Here is a 25,064-nt window from a genome sequence, read left to right as displayed (position 1 = left end):
AAAGTCCAACGACAGATGGGTGGACAAAGAAAGCTGCTACCCGTACAGATGGAATATGAGCTAGTGAAAAAATGAAACAATGCCATTTGCAGCACCATAGATGAGTCTAGAAGTAATCACGCAACTTGGAGTAAGTGAGAAAACGAAAGACACATATCCTATCATATCACATATAGGTGTTACCTAAAAAATGATACAAACAAAGATATTTCCACAGAGAAACACTATCATAGATTCATTAAAAAAACTTATGGTTCACCATATGGAATGGTGTGAGGATTGGATACATTACCATATTGAGGTTAACAGAGAGATACATACACATATGAAATATATAATCACCAAAGACCTACGCAATACCAAGAGAAGACTACTCAACATTGTGTCATAACCTACATGGGAAAAGGATCCGAAGAAGAACAGATATATGTATATGTGTGAAAGAACCACATCTTGCACACCTAGAACAAACAAAACATTGTAATCAAGTTTGCTGTGGTAAAAAATAAAAATTAAGTTAAAAATACCAACAAGAAGTAATGAGACATAAATTAAAGGGCTTTTTCCTCGCACATTCCATTCTAATTTACAACCTAGAACACCACTTCCAGTAAGGCTCTGTTGCCCTAGTAACCAGATTTGGTAAAGGAGAAATGCTGCCGCCTTGTGGCCGATTCCCGCAAGAGCAGCTTTTAACCCACAGCTAATGGTCACTTACCATTCACAAGGACTCAGGGCTGTAAAGGACACCTGCCCTCAAAATTGTGCTGAGGTAGGGAATGGATAAAAAAAATTCAAAACAGGCAAAATTTTCAAGAAGATAGTATGAAGAGGTAAGTTTTACTCACTCTCTTTTTAAAGAAAGGAAAATGGATAAAAGCTCAACCTCAGGAATTAGTAGACTCATGCAATCTAATCTACAAAAAGTTTTCAACTCGCACCAGTCGACTGACCATTGGCAAAAAGTCTACAAACAATAAATGCTGAAGAGGTTTTAGAGAACTGTGTACCCTCTAGCTGCTGGTGAGATGTAAAAGGGTTAAACGCTAATAATGAGAACAGAAAGGAGCTGCGTTTAAAAGGAAAAATTGAGGTACCATTCAATCCAGCAGGCGCACCAATGGGCCTCTCACCTGAGAAGACCAGAATGAAGAAGACCCGGGCTGCCAAAGCTGCACTGCAGCCTTATTCACAATAGACAGGACAGTGAAGCAACCAAAATGTCCATCAACAGATGAAAAGATAAAGAAGAAGTGGTCCATGTACACAATGAATACTAGCCATGGAAAACAATGAAACACTGCTCTTTGAGGCACCATAGATGATCTTGGAGATAATCACAGAACATGAGGTAAGTCGGAAAGCAAAAGTCCTATATCCTATGATATCACTTAGAGGCGTTATCTAATAACTGACACAAAGGAACATATTTCCACAGAGAAAGTCAATCACAGACTTATTAAAAAAAATACTATGCTTATCTAAAAGGAAAGGTGGGGGGAATGGATAAATGAAGATTAGCATTACCATATGTATACAAACACATATTATACACATATATCAAAAAGACCGACCATACAGCAAGGAAGGTTTACGCAACACTCTGTAATAATTTACACGGGAAGAGGATCTCTACATAAATAGGTATATAGAATATGTAGATGAACCAGAGTGCGTATACCTTGGACAAGCAACATTCTAACCATTACCCCAATTGAAAAAATTAAAACCACGAACTAGGAGTAATGAGCCATGAACTTATGGGGGGTTTTCCTGGCCCATTCCATTCAAATTTACAACCTAGGCAAACGACTTCCAGAACGGCTCTGCTGCCCTAGTACCCAGATTTGGGAATGGAGAAATGCTGCATCCTTGTGGCCGTTTCCCACAACAGCAGCTTTAAACCCACTGCAAAAGGTCACTAAATATTCACCAATTGCAGTGCTGTAAATGACACCTGCCCTCCAAAAAATACTGAGGTCGAAAATCGACCAAAAAATTCTAGAGTGCAACCTTCCAAAAAGGAAATTTGAAGAGGTATATTATACTCACACTTTTTTTCTTTTTTCTTTTAACAGAAAAGAAAAAGGCGTGGAAAAATGATGAATTGTAGGAATTTTTACAGACACGTAAACCCAAATTACAAAAACCTATCAGCTCACACCAGTCAGAATGGCCATCAACAAAAATGCTGCAAACAATAAATGCTGACGTGATTGTGGAGAAATGCGTACCCTCGATTCTAAGGGGGACGTGGTAAGAGCCACTAATGAAAGCACAATTGAGGTGCCTTGAAAAGGTAAACGTTGAGCTACCATACCAGTCAATCAATCATACCCACTGCTGGGTCTATCACCTGAGAAAATGAAAATCAAAAATCACAGGCTGGCAATCCTGCACTCCAGCAATATTTACCATAGGCAACACTTGGAAGCAACGAAAATGTCCATCAACAGAGGAATGCACCAAGAAGAAGTGGTCCATGTACACAATGGAATATTAGCCATGGAAAACATTGAAGCACTGCTCTTTGAGGCACCATAGATGAGCCTGGAGATAATCACAGAACATGAAGTAGGTCGGAAAGCAAAAGGCCTACAGCCTATATTATCACTTATGGCATTATCTAATAACTGACACAGATGAACAGATTTCCAAAGAGAAAGACACTCACAGGCTTAGAAAACAAACTATGCTCATCTAAAAGGAAAGGAGGGGGGGAAATTGAGAAATGAAGATTAGTGTTACTATACATATACAAATACATATTATATACATGTATCAAAAAGACCGAACATATAGCAAGGGAGGTCGACGGAACACTGGTATATTTTACATGGGAAGAGGATCTGTACGTTAATAGACATACATGATGTACAAATGAACCAGATTGTGTACACCTAGGACAAACAATATTCTAAACTTTACCCAGATTAAAAAAATTTTAAAAACCAAGAAGAAGTAATGAGACATAAACTTATGGGGATTTCTCCTGGCAAATTCCATTCTAATTTACAACCTAGGACAATGACTTCCAGAAAGGCTCTGCTGCCCTAGTACCCAGATTGGGGCATGGAGAAATGCTACCTCCTTGTGGCCGTTTCCCACAACAGCAGCTTTGAACCCACTGCATAAGGTCACTAAATTTTCACCAACTTGCAGTTCTGTAAATGACACCAGCCCTCCAGAAAATGTCTGGGGTCAAAAATCGACCAAAAATTTCAAAAGAGGGCAACCTTCGAAGAAGACAATTTCAAGAGCTCTATTGTACTCACGGTTTTTTCTTATAAGAGAAAAGAAAAAGGCGTAGGAATATGATGAATTTTAAAAATTTTAATGACATGCATACCCATATTACAAAAACCTATCAGCTCACAGCAGTCAGAATGGCCATTAGGATAAATGCTGCAAAAAATAAATGGTGAAGGGAGTGTGGAGAAATGCGTACCCTCGGTTGTAAGGGGGGGCATGTAAAGAGCCACTAATGAAAACACAATGTAGGTGCTTTGAAAAGGGAAACATTGAGCTACCAGTCAATCAATCACAACCGCTGCTTGGCCTATCACCTGAGAAAATGAGAATCAAAAAGTCACAGGCTGGCAAACCTGTACGCCAGCAAGATTTACCACAGCCAGCACTTGGAAGCCATGAAAATGTCCATCAACAGAGGAATGCACCAAGAAGAAGTGGTCCACGTACACAATGGACTATTACTCTAATAATAAATATAAATTAAATTTAAAAACAAACAAAAGCAAGGAGACATCAACATTTGTGGGTTTACCCGGGCACATTGCACTCTAATTTATAACCGAAGAACACCCCTGGCCGGTAGGTCTGTTTCCCTAGTACCAGCATGGGGAACGTAGAAAGGCTGCCGCTCTCTGGCCGTTACCTGCAAAAGCAGGTTTAAAGCCTGAGCGAACGGTCACTTCATGTGAACAAGTACTGCAGGGCTGTAAATGAAACCTGCCCTCAAAATGTCTTGAGGGAGATAACGGCTAAAATATTTCAAATGGTGACACATACTTTAAGAAAACACTTTGAAGAAATAAGCTCTAATCACAGCTGGAAAAATAAAAAGGACGTGTCTTAAAGCTCAATTTCAACGCATTATGAGACACATGCAAATTCAACCACAAAGAGGTATCAGCTCACACCACTCAGAATAACCATCAGCAAAAACTACAAAGAATAAATGCTGAAGGTGCTGGGAAGAAATACATACCCTCCACTTTAAGTGGGACGTAACCTGGAAAGAGCCACTAAGGAGAACAAAATAGAGGTGCCTTGAAAAGGTAAACATTGAGCTACCATATGATCCAGCAGACCTATTCCTGGACCTATAAACTAAGAAGACAGAATTGGAAGGACACAGGCACGCAAATCTGCATTGCATAGTATTACAATAGCCAAGATATGGAAGTAACCAAAAAGTCCAACGACAGATGGGTGGACAAAGAAAGCTGCTACCCGTACAGATGGAATATGAGCTAGTGAAAAAATGAAACAATGCCATTTGCAGCACCATAGATGAGTCTAGAAGTAATCACGCAACTTGGAGTAAGTGAGAAAACGAAAGACACATATCCTATCATATCACATATAGGTGTTACCTAAAAAATGATACAAACAAAGATATTTCCACAGAGAAACACTATCATAGATTCATTAAAAAAACTTATGGTTCACCATATGGAATGGTGTGAGAATTGGATACATTACCATATTGAGGTTAACAGAGAGATACATACACATATGAAATATATAATCACCAAAGACCTACGCAATACCAAGAGAAGACTACTCAACATTGTGTCATAACCTACATGGGAAAAGGATCCGAAGAAGAACAGATATATGTATATGTGTGAAAGAACCACATCTTGCACACCTAGAACAAACAAAACATTGTAATGAAGTTTGCTGTGGTAAAAAATAAAAATTAAGTTAAAAATACCAACAAGAAGTAATGAGACATAAATTAAAGGGCTTTTTCCTCGCACATTCCATTCTAATTTACAACCTAGAACACCACTTCCAGTAAGGCTCTGTTGCCCTAGTAACCAGATTTGGTAAAGGAGAAATGCTGCCGCCTTGTGGCCGATTCCCGCAAGAGCAGCTTTTAACCCACAGCTAATGGTCACTTACCATTCACAAGGACTCAGGGCTGTAAAGGACACCTGCCCTCAAAATTGTGCTGAGATAGGGAATGGATAAAAAAAATTCAAAACAGGCAAAATTTTCAAGAAGATAGTATGAAGAGGTAAGTTTTACTCACTCTCTTTTTAAAGAAAGGAAAATGGATAAAAGCTCAACCTCAGGAATTATTAGACTCATGCAATCTAATCTACAAAAAGTTTTCAACTCGCACCAGTCGACTGACCATTGGCAAAAAGTCTACAAACAATAATGCTGAAGAGGTTTTAGAGAACTGTGTACCCTCTAGCTGCTGGTGAGATGTAAAAGGGTTAAACGCTAATAATGAGAACAGAAAGGAGCTGCGTTTAAAAGGAAAAATTGAGGTACCATTCAATCCAGCAGGCGCACCAATGTGCCTCTCACCTGAGAAGACCAGAATGAAGAAGACCCGGGCTGCCAAAGCTGCACTGCAACCTTATTCACAATAGACAGGACAGTGAAGCAACCAAAATGTCCATCAACAGATGAAAAGATAAAGAAGAAGTGGTCCATGTACACAATGAATACTAGCCATGGAAAACAATGAAACACTGCTCTTTGAGGCACCATAGATGATCTTGGAGATAATCACAGAACATGAGGTAAGTCGGAAAGCAAAAGTCCTATATCCTATGATATCACTTAGAGGCGTTATCTAATAACTGACACAAAGGAACATATTTCCACAGAGAAAGTCAATCACAGACTTATTAAAAAAAATACTATGCTTATCTAAAAGGAAAGGTGGGGGGAATGGATAAATGAAGATTAGCATTACCATATGTATACAAACACGTATTATACACATATATCAAAAAGACCGACCATACAGCAAGGAAGGTTTACGCAACACTCTGTAATAATTTACACGGGAAGAGGATCTCTACATAAATAGGTATATAGAATATGTAGATGAACCAGAGTGCGTATACCTTGGACAAGCAACATTCTAACCATTACCCCAATTGAAAAAATCAAAACCACGAACTAGGAGTAATGAGACATGAACTTATGGGGGGTTTTCCTGGCCCATTCCATTCAAATTTACAACCTAGGCAAACGACTTCCAGAACGGCTCTGCTGCCCTAGTACCCAGATTTGGGAATGGAGAAATGCTGCATCCTTGTGGCCGTTTCCCACAACAGCAGCTTTAAACCCACTGCAAAAGGTCACTAAATATTCACCAATTGCAGTGCTGTAAATGACACCTGCCCTCCAAAAAATACTGAGGTCGAAAATCGACCAAAAAATTCTAGAGTGCAACCTTCCAAAAAGGAAATTTGAAGAGGTATATTATACTCACACTTTTTTTCTTTTTTCTTTTAACAGAAAAGAAAAAGGCGTGGAAAAATGATGAATTGTAGGAATTTTTACAGACACGTAAACCCAAATTACAAAAACCTATCAGCTCACACCAGTCAGAATGGCCATCAACAAAAATGCTGCAAACAATAAATGCTGACGTGATTGTGGAGAAATGCGTACCCTCGATTCTAAGGGGGACGTGGTAAGAGCCACTAATGAAAGCACAATTGAGGTGCCTTGAAAAGGTAAACGTTGAGCTACCATACCAGTCAATCAATCATACCCACTGCTGGGTCTATCACCTGAGAAAATGAAAATCAAAAATCACAGGCTGGCAATCCTGCACTCCAGCAATATTTACCATAGGCAACACTTGGAAGCAACGAAAATGTCCATCAACAGAGGAATGCACCAAGAAGAAGTGGTCCATGTACACAATGGAATATTAGCCATGGAAAACATTGAAGCACTGCTCTTTGAGGCACCATAGATGAGCCTGGAGATAATCACAGAACATGAAGTAGGTCGGAAAGCAAAAGGCCTACAGCCTATATTATCACTTATGGCATTATCTAATAACTGACACAGATGAACAGATTTCCAAAGAGAAAGACACTCACAGGCTTAGAAAACAAACTATGCTCATCTAAAAGGAAAGGAGGGGGGGAAATTGAGAAATGAAGATTAGTGTTACTATACATATACAAATACATATTATATACATGTATCAAAAAGACCGAACATATAGCAAGGGAGGTCGACGGAACACTGGTATATTTTACATGGGAAGAGGATCTGTACGTTAATAGACATACATGATGTACAAATGAACCAGATTGTGTACACCTAGGACAAACAATATTCTAAACTTTACCCAGATTAAAAAAATTTTAAAAACCAAGAAGAAGTAATGAGACATAAACTTATGGGGATTTCTCCTGGCAAATACCATTCTAATTTACAACCTAGGACAATGACTTCCAGAAAGGCTCTGCTGCCCTAGTACCCAGATTGGGGCATGGAGAAATGCTACCTCCTTGTGGCCGTTTCCCACAACAGCAGCTTTGAACCCACTGCATAAGGTCACTAAATTTTCACCAACTTGCAGTTCTGTAAATGACACCAGCCCTCCAGAAAATGTCTGGGGTCAAAAATCGACCAAAAATTTCAAAAGAGGGCAACCTTCGAAGAAGACAATTTCAAGAGCTCTATTGTACTCACGGTTTTTTCTTATAAGAGAAAAGAAAAAGGCGTAGGAATATGATGAATTTTAAAAATTTTAATGACATGCATACCCATATTACAAAAACCTATCAGCTCACAGCAGTCAGAATGGCCATTAGGATAAATGCTGCAAAAAATAAATGGTGAAGGGAGTGTGGAGAAATGCGTACCCTCGGTTGTAAGGGGGGGCATGTAAAGAGCCACTAATGAAAACACAATGTAGGTGCTTTGAAAAGGGAAACATTGAGCTACCAGTCAATCAATCACAACCGCTGCTTGGCCTATCACCTGAGAAAATGAGAATCAAAAAGTCACAGGCTGGCAAACCTGTACGCCAGCAAGATTTACCACAGCCAGCACTTGGAAGCCATGAAAATGTCCATCAACAGAGGAATGCACCAAGAAGAAGTGGTCCACGTACACAATGGACTATTACTCTAATAATAAATATAAATTAAATTTAAAAACAAACAAAAGCAAGGAGACATCAACATTTGTGGGTTTACCCGGGCACATTGCACTCTAATTTATAACCGAAGAACACCCCTGGCCGGTAGGTCTGTTTCCCTAGTACCAGCATGGGGAACGTAGAAAGGCTGCCGCTCTCTGGCCGTTACCTGCAAAAGCAGGTTTAAAGCCTGAGCGAACGGTCACTTCATGTGAACAAGTACTGCAGGGCTGTAAATGAAACCTGCCCTCAAAATGTCTTGAGGGAGATAACGGCTAAAATATTTCAAATGGTGACACATACTTTAAGAAAACACTTTGAAGAAATAAGCTCTAATCACAGCTGGAAAAATAAAAAGGACGTGTCTTAAAGCTCAATTTCAACGCATTATGAGACACATGCAAATTCAACCACAAAGAGGTATCAGCTCACACCACTCAGAATAACCATCAGCAAAAACTACAAAGAATAAATGCTGAAGGTGCTGGGAAGAAATACATACCCTCCACTTTAAGTGGGACGTAACCTGGAAAGAGCCACTAAGGAGAACAAAATAGAGGTGCCTTGAAAAGGTAAACATTGAGCTACCATATGATCCAGCAGACCTATTCCTGGACCTATAAACTAAGAAGACAGAATTGGAAGGACACAGGCACGCAAATCTGCATTACATAGTATTACAATAGCCAAGATATGGAAGTAACCAAAAAGTCCAACGACAGATGGGTGGACAAAGAAAGCTGGTACCCGTACAGATGGAATATGAGCTAGTGAAAAAATGAAACAATGCCATTTGCAGCACCATAGATGAGTCTAGAAGTAATCACTCAACTTGGAGTAAGTGAGAAAACGAAAGACACATATCCTATCATATCACATATAGGTGTTACCTAAAAAATGATACAAACAAAGATATTTCCACAGAGAAACACTATCATAGATTCATTAAAAAAACTTATGGTTCACCATATGGAATGGTGTGAGGATTGGATACATTACCATATTGAGGTTAACAGAGAGATACATACACATATGAAATATATAATCACCAAAGACCTACGCAATACCAAGAGAAGACTACTCAACATTGTGTCATAACCTACATGGGAAAAGGATCCGAAGAAGAACAGATATATGTATATGTGTGAAAGAACCACATCTTGCACACCTAGAACAAACAAAACATTGTAATGAAGTTTGCTGTGGTAAAAAATAAAAATTAAGTTAAAAATACCAACAAGAAGTAATGAGACATAAATTAAAGGGCTTTTTCCTCGCACATTCCATTCTAATTTACAACCTAGAACACCACTTCCAGTAAGGCTCTGTTGCCCTAGTAACCAGATTTGGTAAAGGAGAAATGCTGCCGCCTTGTGGCCGATTCCCGCAAGAGCAGCTTTTAACCCACAGCTAATGGTCACTTACCATTCACAAGGACTCAGGGCTGTAAAGGACACCTGCCCTCAAAATTGTGCTGAGATAGGGAATGGATAAAAAAAATTCAAAACAGGCAAAATTTTCAAGAAGATAGTATGAAGAGGTAAGTTTTACTCACTCTCTTTTTAAAGTAAGGAAAATGGATAAAAGCTCAACCTCAGGAATTATTAGACTCATGCAATCTAATCTACAAAAAGTTTTCAACTCGCACCAGTCGACTGACCATTGGCAAAAAGTCTACAAACAATAATGCTGAAGAGGTTTTAGAGAACTGTGTACCCTCTAGCTGCTGGTGAGATGTAAAAGGGTTAAACGCTAATAATGAGAACAGAAAGGAGCTGCGTTTAAAAGGAAAAATTGAGGTACCATTCAATCCAGCAGGCGCACCAATGTGCCTCTCACCTGAGAAGACCAGAATGAAGAAGACCCGGGCTGCCAAAGCTGCACTGCAACCTTATTCACAATAGACAGGACAGTGAAGCAACCAAAATGTCCATCAACAGATGAAAAGATAAAGAAGAAGTGGTCCATGTACACAATGAATACTAGCCATGGAAAACAATGAAACACTGCTCTTTGAGGCACCATAGATGATCTTGGAGATAATCACAGAACATGAGGTAAGTCGGAAAGCAAAAGTCCTATATCCTATGATATCACTTAGAGGCGTTATCTAATAACTGACACAAAGGAACATATTTCCACAGAGAAAGTCAATCACAGACTTATTAAAAAAAATACTATGCTTATCTAAAAGGAAAGGTGTGGGGAATGGATAAATGAAGATTAGCGTTATCATATGTATACAAACACGTATTATACACATATATCAAAAAGACCGACCATACAGCAAGGAAGGTTTACGCAACACTCTGTAATAATTTACACGGGAAGAGGATCTCTACATAAATAGGTATATAGAATATGTAGATGAACCAGAGTGCGTATACCTTGGACAAGCAACATTCTAACCATTACCCCAATTGAAAAAATTAAAACCACGAACTAGGAGTAATGAGACATGAACTTATGGGGGGTTTTCCTGGCCCATTCCATTCAAATTTACAACCTAGGCAAACGACTTCCAGAACGGCTCTGCTGCCCTAGTACCCAGATTTGGGAATGGAGAAATGCTGCATCCTTGTGGCCGTTTCCCACAACAGCAGCTTTAAACCCACTGCAAAAGGTCACTAAATATTCACCAATTGCAGTGCTGTAAATGACACCTGCCCTCCAAAAAATACTGAGGTCGAAAATCGACCAAAAAATTCTAGAGTGCAACCTTCCAAAAAGGAAATTTGAAGAGGTATATTATACTCACACTTTTTTTCTTTTTTCTTTTAACAGAAAAGAAAAAGGCGTGGAAAAATGATGAATTGTAGGAATTTTTACAGACACGTAAACCCAAATTACAAAAACCTATCAGCTCACACCAGTCAGAATGGCCATCAACAAAAATGCTGCAAACAATAAATGCTGACGTGATTGTGGAGAAATGCGTACCCTCGATTCTAAGGGGGACGTGGTAAGAGCCACTAATGAAAGCACAATTGAGGTGCCTTGAAAAGGTAAACGTTGAGCTACCATACCAGTCAATCAATCATACCCACTGCTGGGTCTATCACCTGAGAAAATGAAAATCAAAAATCACAGGCTGGCAATCCTGCACTCCAGCAATATTTACCATAGGCAACACTTGGAAGCAACGAAAATGTCCATCAACAGAGGAATGCACCAAGAAGAAGTGGTCCATGTACACAATGGAATATTAGCCATGGAAAACATTGAAGCACTGCTCTTTGAGGCACCATAGATGAGCCTGGAGATAATCACAGAACATGAAGTAGGTCGGAAAGCAAAAGGCCTACAGCCTATATTATCACTTATGGCATTATCTAATAACTGACACAGATGAACAGATTTCCAAAGAGAAAGACACTCACAGGCTTAGAAAACAAACTATGCTCATCTAAAAGGAAAGGAGGGGGGGAAATTGAGAAATGAAGATTAGTGTTACTATACATATACAAATACATATTATATACATGTATCAAAAAGACCGAACATATAGCAAGGGAGGTCGACGGAACACTGGTATATTTTACATGGGAAGAGGATCTGTACGTTAATAGACATACATGATGTACAAATGAACCAGATTGTGTACACCTAGGACAAACAATATTCTAAACTTTACCCAGATTAAAAAAAATTTTAAAAACCAAGAAGAAGTAATGAGACATAAACTTATGGGGATTTCTCCTGGCAAATTCCATTCTAATTTACAACCTAGGACAATGACTTCCAGAAAGGCTCTGCTGCCCTAGTACCCAGATTGGGGCATGGAGAAATGCTACCTCCTTGTGGCCGTTTCCCACAACAGCAGCTTTGAACCCACTGCATAAGGTCACTAAATTTTCACCAACTTGCAGTTCTGTAAATGACACCAGCCCTCCAGAAAATGTCTGGGGTCAAAAATCGACCAAAAAATTCAAAAGAGGGCAACCTTCGAAGAAGACATTTTCAAGAGCTCTATTGTACTCACGTTTTTTTCTTTTAAGAGTAAAGAAAAAGGCGTAGGAATATGATGAATTTTAAAAATTTTAATGACATGCATACCCATATTACAAAAACCTATCAGCTCACAGCAGTCAGAATGGCCATTAGGATAAATGCTGCAAAAAATAAATGGTGAAGGGAGTGTGGAGAAATGCGTACCCTCGGTTGTAAGGGGGGGCATGTAAAGAGCCACTAATGAAAACACAATGTAGGTGCTTTGAAAAGGGAAACATTGAGCTACCAGTCAATCAATCACAACCGCTGCTTGGCCTATCACCTGAGAAAATGAGAATCAAAAAGTCACAGGCTGGCAAACCTGTACGCCAGCAAGATTTACCACAGCCAGCACTTGGAAGCCATGAAAATGTCCATCAACAGAGGAATGCACCAAGAAGAAGTGGTCCACGTACACAATGGACTATTACTCTAATAATAAATATAAATTAAATTTAAAAACAAACAAAAGCAAGGAGACATCAACATTTGTGGGTTTACCCGGGCACATTGCACTCTAATTTATAACCGAAGAACACCCCTGGCCGGTAGGTCTGTTTCCCTAGTACCAGCATGGGGAACGTAGAAAGGCTGCCGCTCTCTGGCCGTTACCTGCAAAAGCAGGTTTAAAGCCTGAGCGAACGGTCACTTCATGTGAACAAGTACTGCAGGGCTGTAAATGAAACCTGCCCTCAAAATGTCTTGAGGGAGATAACGGCTAAAATATTTCAAATGGTGACACATACTTTAAGAAAACACTTTGAAGAAATAAGCTCTAATCACAGCTGGAAAAATAAAAAGGACGTGTCTTAAAGCTCAATTTCAACGCATTATGAGACACATGCAAATTCAACCACAAAGAGGTATCAGCTCACACCACTCAGAATAACCATCAGCAAAAACTACAAAGAATAAATGCTGAAGGTGCTGGGAAGAAATACATACCCTCCACTTTAAGTGGGACGTAACCTGGAAAGAGCCACTAAGGAGAACAAAATAGAGGTGCCTTGAAAAGGTAAACATTGAGCTACCATATGATCCAGCAGACCTATTCCTGGACCTATAAACTAAGAAGACAGAATTGGAAGGACACAGGCACGCAAATCTGCATTACATAGTATTACAATAGCCAAGATATGGAAGTAACCAAAAAGTCCAACGACAGATGGGTGGACAAAGAAAGCTGCTACCCGTACAGATGGAATATGAGCTAGTGAAAAAATGAAACAATGCCATTTGCAGCACCATAGATGAGTCTAGAAGTAATCACTCAACTTGGAGTAAGTGAGAAAACGAAAGACACATATCCTATCATATCACATATAGGTGTTACCTAAAAAATGATACAAACAAAGATATTTCCACAGAGAAACACTATCATAGATTCATTAAAAAAACTTATGGTTCACCATATGGAATGGTGTGAGGATTGGATACATTACCATATTGAGGTTAACAGAGAGATACATACACATATGAAATATATAATCACCAAAGACCTACGCAATACCAAGAGAAGACTACTCAACATTGTGTCATAACCTACATGGGAAAAGGATCCGAAGAAGAACAGATATATGTATATGTGTGAAAGAACCACATCTTGCACACCTAGAACAAACAAAACATTGTAATGAAGTTTGCTGTGGTAAAAAATAAAAATTAAGTTAAAAATACCAACAAGAAGTAATGAGACATAAATTAAAGGGCTTTTTCCTCGCACATTCCATTCTAATTTACAACCTAGAACACCACTTCCAGTAAGGCTCTGTTGCCCTAGTAACCAGATTTGGTAAAGGAGAAATGCTGCCGCCTTGTGGCCGATTCCCGCAAGAGCAGCTTTTAACCCACAGCTAATGGTCACTTACCATTCACAAGGACTCAGGGCTGTAAAGGACACCTGCCCTCAAAATTGTGCTGAGATAGGGAATGGATAAAAAAAATTCAAAACAGGCAAAATTTTCAAGAAGATAGTATGAAGAGGTAAGTTTTACTCACTCTCTTTTTAAAGAAAGGAAAATGGATAAAAGCTCAACCTCAGGAATTATTAGACTCATGCAATCTAATCTACAAAAAGTTTTCAACTCGCACCAGTCGACTGACCATTGGCAAAAAGTCTACAAACAATAATGCTGAAGAGGTTTTAGAGAACTGTGTACCCTCTAGCTGCTGGTGAGATGTAAAAGGGTTAAACGCTAATAATGAGAACAGAAAGGAGCTGCGTTTAAAAGGAAAAATTGAGGTACCATTCAATCCAGCAGGCGCACCAATGGGCCTCTCACCTGAGAAGACCAGAATGAAGAAGACCCGGGCTGCCAAAGCTGCACTGCAGCCTTATTCACAATAGACAGGACAGTGAAGCAACCAAAATGTCCATCAACAGATGAAAAGATAAAGAAGAAGTGGTCCATGTACACAATGAATACTAGCCATGGAAAACAATGAAACACTGCTCTTTGAGGCACCATAGATGATCTTGGAGATAATCACAGAACATGAGGTAAGTCGGAAAGCAAAAGTCCTATATCCTATGATATCACTTAGAGGCGTTATCTAATAACTGACACAAAGGAACATATTTCCACAGAGAAAGTCAATCACAGACTTATTAAAAAAAATACTATGCTTATCTAAAAGGAAAGGTGTGGGGAATGGATAAATGAAGATTAGCGTTATCATATGTATACAAACACGTATTATACACATATATCAAAAAGACCGACCATACAGCAAGGAAGGTTTACGCAACACTCTGTAATAATTTACACGGGAAGAGGATCTCTACATAAATAGGTATATAGAATATGTAGATGAACCAGAGTGCGTATACCTTGGACAAGCAACATTCTAACCATTACCCCAATTGAAAAAATTAAAACCACGAACTAGGAGTAATGAGACATGAACTTATGGGGGGTTTTCCTGGCCCATTCCATTCAAATTTACAACCTAGGCAAACGACTTCCAGAACGGCTCTGCTGCCCTAGTACCCAGATTTGGGAATGGAGAAATGCTGCATCCTTGTGGCCGTTTCCCACAACAGCAGCTTTAAACCCACTGCAAAAGGTCACTAAATATTCACCAATTGCAGTGCTGTAAATGACACCTGCCCTCCAAAAAATACTGAGGTCGAAAATCGACCAAAAAATTCTAGAGTGCAACCTTCCAAAAAGGAAATTTGAAGAGGTATATTATACTCACACTTTTTTTCTTTTTTCTTTTAACAGAAAAGAAAAAGGCGTGGAAAAATGATGAATTGTAGGAATTTTTACAGACACGTAAACCCAAATTACAAAAACCTATCAGCTCACACCAGTCAGAATGGCCATCAACAAAAATGCTGCAAACAATAAATGCTGACGTGATTGTGGAGAAATGCGTACCCTCGATTCTAAGGGGGACGTGGTAAGAGCCACTAATGAAAGCACAATTGAGGTGCCTTGAAAAGGTAAACGTTGAGCTACCATACCAGTCAATCAATCATACCCACTGCTGGGTCTATCACCTGAGAAAATGAAAATCAAAAATCACAGGCTGGCAATCCTGCACTCCAGCAATATTTACCATAGGCAACACTTGGAAGCAACGAAAATGTCCATCAACAGAGGAATGCACCAAGAAGAAGTGGTCCATGTACACAATGGAATATTAGCCATGGAAAACATTGAAGCACTGCTCTTTGAGGCACCATAGATGAGCCTGGAGATAATCACAGAACATGAAGTAGGTCGGAAAGCAAAAGGCCTACAGCCTATATTATCACTTATGGCATTATCTAATAACTGACACAGATGAACAGATTTCCAAAGAGAAAGACACTCACAGGCTTAGAAAACAAACTATGCTCATCTAAAAGGAAAGGAGGGGGGGAAATTGAGAAATGAAGATTAGTGTTACTATACATATACAAATACATATTATATACATGTATCAAAAAGACCGAACATATAGCAAGGGAGGTCGACGGAACACTGGTATATTTTACATGGGAAGAGGATCTGTACGTTAATAGACATACATGATGTACAAATGAACCAGATTGTGTACACCTAGGACAAACAATATTCTAAACTTTACCCAGATTAAAAAAAATTTTAAAAACCAAGAAGAAGTAATGAGACATAAACTTATGGGGATTTCTCCTGGCAAATTCCATTCTAATTTACAACCTAGGACAATGACTTCCAGAAAGGCTCTGCTGCCCTAGTACCCAGATTGGGGCATGGAGAAATGCTACCTCCTTGTGGCCGTTTCCCACAACAGCAGCTTTGAACCCACTGCATAAGGTCACTAAATTTTCACCAACTTGCAGTTCTGTAAATGACACCAGCCCTCCAGAAAATGTCTGGGGTCAAAAATCGACCAAAAAATTCAAAAGAGGGCAACCTTCGAAGAAGACATTTTCAAGAGCTCTATTGTACTCACGGTTTTTTCTTTTAAGAGTAAAGAAAAAGGCGTAGGAATATGATGAATTTTAAAAATTTTAATGACATGCATACCCATATTACAAAAACCTATCAGCTCACAGCAGTCAGAATGGCCATTAGGATAAATGCTGCAAAAAATAAATGGTGAAGGGAGTGTGGAGAAATGCGTACCCTCGGTTGTAAGGGGGGGCATGTAAAGAGCCACTAATGAAAACACAATGTAGGTGCTTTGAAAAGGGAAACATTGAGCTACCAGTCAATCAATCACAACCGCTGCTTGGCCTATCACCTGAGAAAATGAGAATCAAAAAGTCACAGGCTGGCAAACCTGTACGCCAGCAAGATTTACCACAGCCAGCACTTGGAAGCCATGAAAATGTCCATCAACAGAGGAATGCACCAAGAAGAAGTGGTCCACGTACACAATGGACTATTACTCTAATAATAAATAGAAATTAAATTTAAAAACAAACAAAAGCAAGGAGACATCAACATTTGTGGGTTTACCCGGGCACATTGCACTCTAATTTATAACCGAAGAACACCCCTGGCCGGTAGGTCTGTTTCCCTAGTACCAGCATGGGGAACGTAGAAAGGCTGCCGCTCTCTGGCCGTTACCTGCAAAAGCAGGTTTAAAGCCTGAGCGAACGGTCACTTCATGTGAACAAGTACTGCAGGGCTGTAAATGAAACCTGCCCTCAAAATGTCTTGAGGGAGATAACGGCTAAAATATTTCAAATGGTGACACATACTTTAAGAAAACACTTTGAAGAAATAAGCTCTAATCACAGCTGGAAAAATAAAAAGGACGTGTCTTAAAGCTCAATTTCAACGCATTATGAGACACATGCAAATTCAACCACAAAGAGGTATCAGCTCACACCACTCAGAATAACCATCAGCAAAAACTACAAAGAATAAATGCTGAAGGTGCTGGGAAGAAATACATACCCTCCACTTTAAGTGGGACGTAACCTGGAAAGAGCCACTAAGGAGAACAAAATAGAGGTGCCTTGAAAAGGTAAACATTGAGCTACCATATGATCCAGCAGACCTATTCCTGGACCTATAAACTAAGAAGACAGAATTGGAAGGACACAGGCACGCAAATCTGCATTACATAGTATTACAATAGCCAAGATATGGAAGTAACCAAAAAGTCCAACGACAGATGGGTGGACAAAGAAAGCTGCTACCCGTACAGATGGAATATGAGCTAGTGAAAAAATGAAACAATGCCATTTGCAGCACCATAGATGAGTCTAGAAGTAATCACGCAACTTGGAGTAAGTGAGAAAACGAAAGACACATATCCTATCATATCACATATAGGTGTTACCTAAAAAATGATACAAACAAAGATATTTCCACAGAGAAACACTATCATAGATTCATTAAAAAAACTTATGGTTCACCATATGGAATGGTGTGAGGATTGGATACATTACCATATTGAGGTTAACAGAGAGATACATACACATATGAAATATATAATCACCAAAGACCTACGCAATACCAAGAGAAGACTACTCAACATTGTGTCATAACCTACATGGGAAAAGGATCCGAAGAAGAACAGATATATGTATATGTGTGAAAGAACCACATCTTGCACACCTAGAACAAACAAAACATTGTAATGAAGTTTGCTGTGGTAAAAAATAAAAATTAAGTTAAAAATACCAACAAGAAGTAATGAGACATAAATTAAAGGGCTTTTTCCTCGCACATTCCATTCTAATTTACAACCTAGAACACCACTTCCAGTAAGGCTCTGTTGCCCTAGTAACCAGATTTGGTAAAGGAGAAATGCTGCCGCCTTGTGGCCGATTCCCGCAAGAGCAGCTTTTAACCCACAGCTAATGGTCACTTACCATTCACAAGGACTCAGGGCTGTAAAGGACACCTGCCCTCAAAATTGTGCTGAGATAGGGAATGGATAAAAAAAATTCAAAACAGGCAAAATTTTCAAGAAGATAGTATGAAGAGGTAAGTTTTACTCACTCTCTTTTTAAAGAAAGGAAAATGGATAAAAGCTCAACCTCAGGAATTATTAGACTCATGCAATCTAATCTACAAAAAGTTTTCAACTCGCACCAGTCGACTGACCATTGGCAAAAAGTCTACAAACAATAATGCTGAAGAGGTTTTAGAGAACTGTGTACCCTCTAGCTGCTGGTGAGATGTAAAAGGGTTAAACGCTAATAATGAGAACAGAAAGGAGCTGCGTTTAAAAGGAAAAATTGAGGTACCATTCAATCCAGCAGGCGCACCAATGGGCCTCTCACCTGAGAAGACCAGAATGAAGAAGACCCGGGCTGCCAAAGCTGCACTGCAGCCTTATTCACAATAGACAGGACAGTGAAGCAACCAAAATGTCCATCAACAGATGAAAAGATAAAGAAGAAGTGGTCCATGTACACAATGAATACTAGCCATGGAAAACAATGAAACACTGCTCTTTGAGGCACCATAGATGATCTTGGAGATAATCACAGAACATGAGGTAAGTCGGAAAGCAAAAGTCCTATATCCTATGATATCACTTAGAGGCGTTATCTAATAACTGACACAAAGGAACATATTTCCACAGAGAAAGTCAATCACAGACTTATTAAAAAAAATACTATGCTTATCTAAAAGGAAAGGTGTGGGGAATGGATAAATGAAGATTAGCGTTATCATATGTATACAAACACGTATTATACACATATATCAAAAAGACCGACCATACAGCAAGGAAGGTTTACGCAACACTCTGTAATAATTTACACGGGAAGAGGATCTCTACATAAATAGGTATATAGAATATGTAGATGAACCAGAGTGCGTATACCTTGGACAAGCAACATTCTAACCATTACCCCAATTGAAAAAATTAAAACCACGAACTAGGAGTAATGAGACATGAACTTATGGGGGGTTTTCCTGGCCCATTCCATTCAAATTTACAACCTAGGCAAACGACTTCCAGAACGGCTCTGCTGCCCTAGTACCCAGATTTGGGAATGGAGAAATGCTGCATCCTTGTGGCCGTTTCCCACAACAGCAGCTTTAAACCCACTGCAAAAGGTCACTAAATATTCACCAATTGCAGTGCTGTAAATGACACCTGCCCTCCAAAAAATACTGAGGTCGAAAATCGACCAAAAAATTCTAGAGTGCAACCTTCCAAAAAGGAAATTTGAAGAGGTATATTATACTCACACTTTTTTTCTTTTTTCTTTTAACAGAAAAGAAAAAGGCGTGGAAAAATGATGAATTGTAGGAATTTTTACAGACACGTAAACCCAAATTACAAAAACCTATCAGCTCACACCAGTCAGAATGGCCATCAACAAAAATGCTGCAAACAATAAATGCTGACGTGATTGTGGAGAAATGCGTACCCTCGATTCTAAGGGGGACGTGGTAAGAGCCACTAATGAAAGCACAATTGAGGTGCCTTGAAAAGGTAAACGTTGAGCTACCATACCAGTCAATCAATCATACCCACTGCTGGGTCTATCACCTGAGAAAATGAAAATCAAAAATCACAGGCTGGCAATCCTGCACTCCAGCAATATTTACCATAGGCAACACTTGGAAGCAACGAAAATGTCCATCAACAGAGGAATGCACCAAGAAGAAGTGGTCCATGTACACAATGGAATATTAGCCATGGAAAACATTGAAGCACTGCTCTTTGAGGCACCATAGATGAGCCTGGAGATAATCACAGAACATGAAGTAGGTCGGAAAGCAAAAGGCCTACAGCCTATATTATCACTTATGGCATTATCTAATAACTGACACAGATGAACAGATTTCCAAAGAGAAAGACACTCACAGGCTTAGAAAACAAACTATGCTCATCTAAAAGGAAAGGAGGGGGGGAAATTGAGAAATGAAGATTAGTGTTACTATACATATACAAATACATATTATATACATGTATCAAAAAGACCGAACATATAGCAAGGGAGGTCGACGGAACACTGGTATATTTTACATGGGAAGAGGATCTGTACGTTAATAGACATACATGATGTACAAATGAACCAGATTGTGTACACCTAGGACAAACAATATTCTAAACTTTACCCAGATTAAAAAAAATTTTAAAAACCAAGAAGAAGTAATGAGACATAAACTTATGGGGATTTCTCCTGGCAAATTCCATTCTAATTTACAACCTAGGACAATGACTTCCAGAAAGGCTCTGCTGCCCTAGTACCCAGATTGGGGCATGGAGAAATGCTACCTCCTTGTGGCCGTTTCCCACAACAGCAGCTTTGAACCCACTGCATAAGGTCACTAAATTTTCACCAACTTGCAGTTCTGTAAATGACACCAGCCCTCCAGAAAATGTCTGGGGTCAAAAATCGACCAAAAAATTCAAAAGAGGGCAACCTTCGAAGAAGACATTTTCAAGAGCTCTATTGTACTCACGTTTTTTTCTTTTAAGAGTAAAGAAAAAGGCGTAGGAATATGATGAATTTTAAAAATTTTAATGACATGCATACCCATATTACAAAAACCTATCAGCTCACAGCAGTCAGAATGGCCATTAGGATAAATGCTGCAAAAAATAAATGGTGAAGGGAGTGTGGAGAAATGCGTACCCTCGGTTGTAAGGGGGGGCATGTAAAGAGCCACTAATGAAAACACAATGTAGGTGCTTTGAAAAGGGAAACATTGAGCTACCAGTCAATCAATCACAACCGCTGCTTGGCCTATCACCTGAGAAAATGAGAATCAAAAAGTCACAGGCTGGCAAACCTGTACGCCAGCAAGATTTACCACAGCCAGCACTTGGAAGCCATGAAAATGTCCATCAACAGAGGAATGCACCAAGAAGAAGTGGTCCACGTACACAATGGACTATTACTCTAATAATAAATAGAAATTAAATTTAAAAACAAACAAAAGCAAGGAGACATCAACATTTGTGGGTTTACCCGGGCACATTGCACTCTAATTTATAACCGAAGAACACCCCTGGCCGGTAGGTCTGTTTCCCTAGTACCAGCATGGGGAACGTAGAAAGGCTGCCGCTCTCTGGCCGTTACCTGCAAAAGCAGGTTTAAAGCCTGAGCGAACGGTCACTTCATGTGAACAAGTACTGCAGGGCTGTAAATGAAACCTGCCCTCAAAATGTCTTGAGGGAGATAACGGCTAAAATATTTCAAATGGTGACACATACTTTAAGAAAACACTTTGAAGAAATAAGCTCTAATCACAGCTGGAAAAATAAAAAGGACGTGTCTTAAAGCTCAATTTCAACGCATTATGAGACACATGCAAATTCAACCACAAAGAGGTATCAGCTCACACCACTCAGAATAACCATCAGCAAAAACTACAAAGAATAAATGCTGAAGGTGCTGGGAAGAAATACATACCCTCCACTTTAAGTGGGACGTAACCTGGAAAGAGCCACTAAGGAGAACAAAATAGAGGTGCCTTGAAAAGGTAAACATTGAGCTACCATATGATCCAGCAGACCTATTCCTGGACCTATAAACTAAGAAGACAGAATTGGAAGGACACAGGCACGCAAATCTGCATTACATAGTATTACAATAGCCAAGATATGGAAGTAACCAAAAAGTCCAACGACAGATGGGTGGACAAAGAAAGCTGCTACCCGTACAGATGGAATATGAGCTAGTGAAAAAATGAAACAATGCCATTTGCAGCACCATAGATGAGTCTAGAAGTAATCACGCAACTTGGAGTAAGTGAGAAAACGAAAGACACATATCCTATCATATCACATATAGGTGTTACCTAAAAAATGATACAAACAAAGATATTTCCACAGAGAAACACTATCATAGATTCATTAAAAAAACTTATGGTTCACCATATGGAATGGTGTGAGGATTGGATACATTACCATATTGAGGTTAACAGAGAGATACATACACATATGAAATATATAATCACCAAAGACCTACGCAATACCAAGAGAAGACTACTCAACATTGTGTCATAACCTACATGGGAAAAGGATCCGAAGAAGAACAGATATATGTATATGTGTGAAAGAACCACATCTTGCACACCTAGAACAAACAAAACATTGTAATGAAGTTTGCTGTGGTAAAAAATAAAAATTAAGTTAAAAATACCAACAAGAAGTAATGAGACATAAATTAAAGGGCTTTTTCCTCGCACATTCCATTCTAATTTACAACCTAGAACACCACTTCCAGTAAGGCTCTGTTGCCCTAGTAACCAGATTTGGTAAAGGAGAAATGCTGCCGCCTTGTGGCCGATTCCCGCAAGAGCAGCTTTTAACCCACAGCTAATGGTCACTTACCATTCACAAGGACTCAGGGCTGTAAAGGACACCTGCCCTCAAAATTGTGCTGAGATAGGGAATGGATAAAAAAAATTCAAAACAGGCAAAATTTTCAAGAAGATAGTATGAAGAGGTAAGTTTTACTCACTCTCTTTTTAAAGAAAGGAAAATGGATAAAAGCTCAACCTCAGGAATTATTAGACTCATGCAATCTAATCTACAAAAAGTTTTCAACTCGCACCAGTCGACTGACCATTGGCAAAAAGTCTACAAACAATAATGCTGAAGAGGTTTTAGAGAACTGTGTACCCTCTAGCTGCTGGTGAGATGTAAAAGGGTTAAACGCTAATAATGAGAACAGAAAGGAGCTGCGTTTAAAAGGAAAAATTGAGGTACCATTCAATCCAGCAGGCGCACCAATGGGCCTCTCACCTGAGAAGACCAGAATGAAGAAGACCCGGGCTGCCAAAGCTGCACTGCAGCCTTATTCACAATAGACAGGACAGTGAAGCAACCAAAATGTCCATCAACAGATGAAAAGATAAAGAAGAAGTGGTCCATGTACACAATGAATACTAGCCATGGAAAACAATGAAACACTGCTCTTTGAGGCACCATAGATGATCTTGGAGATAATCACAGAACATGAGGTAAGTCGGAAAGCAAAAGTCCTATATCCTATGATATCACTTAGAGGCGTTATCTAATAACTGACACAAAGGAACATATTTCCACAGAGAAAGTCAATCACAGACTTATTAAAAAAAATACTATGCTTATCTAAAAGGAAAGGTGTGGGGAATGGATAAATGAAGATTAGCGTTATCATATGTATACAAACACGTATTATACACATATATCAAAAAGACCGACCATACAGCAAGGAAGGTTTTCGCAACACTCTGTAATAATTTACACGGGAAGAGGATCTCTACATAAATAGGTATATAGAATATGTAGATGAACCAGAGTGCGTATACCTTGGACAAGCAACATTCTAACCATTACCCCAATTGAAAAAATTAAAACCACGAACTAGGAGTAATGAGACATGAACTTATGGGGGGTTTTCCTGGCCCATTCCATTCAAATTTACAACCTAGGCAAACGACTTCCAGAACGGCTCTGCTGCCCTAGTACCCAGATTTGGGAATGGAGAAATGCTGCATCCTTGTGGCCGTTTCCCACAACAGCAGCTTTAAACCCACTGCAAACGGTCACTAAATATTCACCAATTGCAGTGCTGTAAATGACACCTGCCCTCCAAAAAATACTGAGGTCGAAAATCGACCAAAAAATTCTAGAGTGCAACCTTCCAAAAAGGAAATTTGAAGAGGTATATTATACTCACACTTTTTTTCTTTTTTCTTTTAACAGAAAAGAAAAAGGCGTGGAAAAATGATGAATTGTAGGAATTTTTACAGACACGTAAACCCAAATTACAAAAACCTATCAGCTCACACCAGTCAGAATGGCCATCAACAAAAATGCTGCAAACAATAAATGCTGACGTGATTGTGGAGAAATGCGTACCCTCGATTCTAAGGGGGACGTGGTAAGAGCCACTAATGAAAGCACAATTGAGGTGCCTTGAAAAGGTAAACGTTGAGCTACCATACCAGTCAATCAATCATACCCACTGCTGGGTCTATCACCTGAGAAAATGAAAATCAAAAATCACAGGCTGGCAATCCTGCACTCCAGCAATATTTACCATAGGCAACACTTGGAAGCAACGAAAATGTCCATCAACAGAGGAATGCACCAAGAAGAAGTGGTCCATGTACACAAAGGAATATTAGCCATGGAAAACATTGAAGCACTGCTCTTTGAGGCACCATAGATGAGCCTGGAGATAATCACAGAACATGAAGTAGGTCGGAAAGCAAAAGGCCTACAGCCTATATTATCACTTATGGCATTATCTAATAACTGACACAGATGAACAGATTTCCAAAGAGAAAGACACTCACAGGCTTAGAAAACAAACTATGCTCATCTAAAAGGAAAGGAGGGGGGGAAATTGAGAAATGAAGATTAGTGTTACTATACATATACAAATACATATTATATACATGTATCAAAAAGACCGAACATATAGCAAGGGAGGTCGACGGAACACTGGTATATTTTACATGGGAAGAGGATCTGTACGTTAATAGACATACATGATGTACAAATGAACCAGATTGTGTACACC

This window comes from Eschrichtius robustus, chromosome 8 (genome assembly GCF_028021215.1).
Source record: "Eschrichtius robustus isolate mEscRob2 chromosome 8, mEscRob2.pri, whole genome shotgun sequence".
NCBI lineage: Eukaryota > Metazoa > Chordata > Mammalia > Artiodactyla > Eschrichtiidae > Eschrichtius > Eschrichtius robustus.
The sequence above is the reverse complement of the archived record's forward strand: the minus strand, read 5'-3'. Positions refer to the sequence as shown.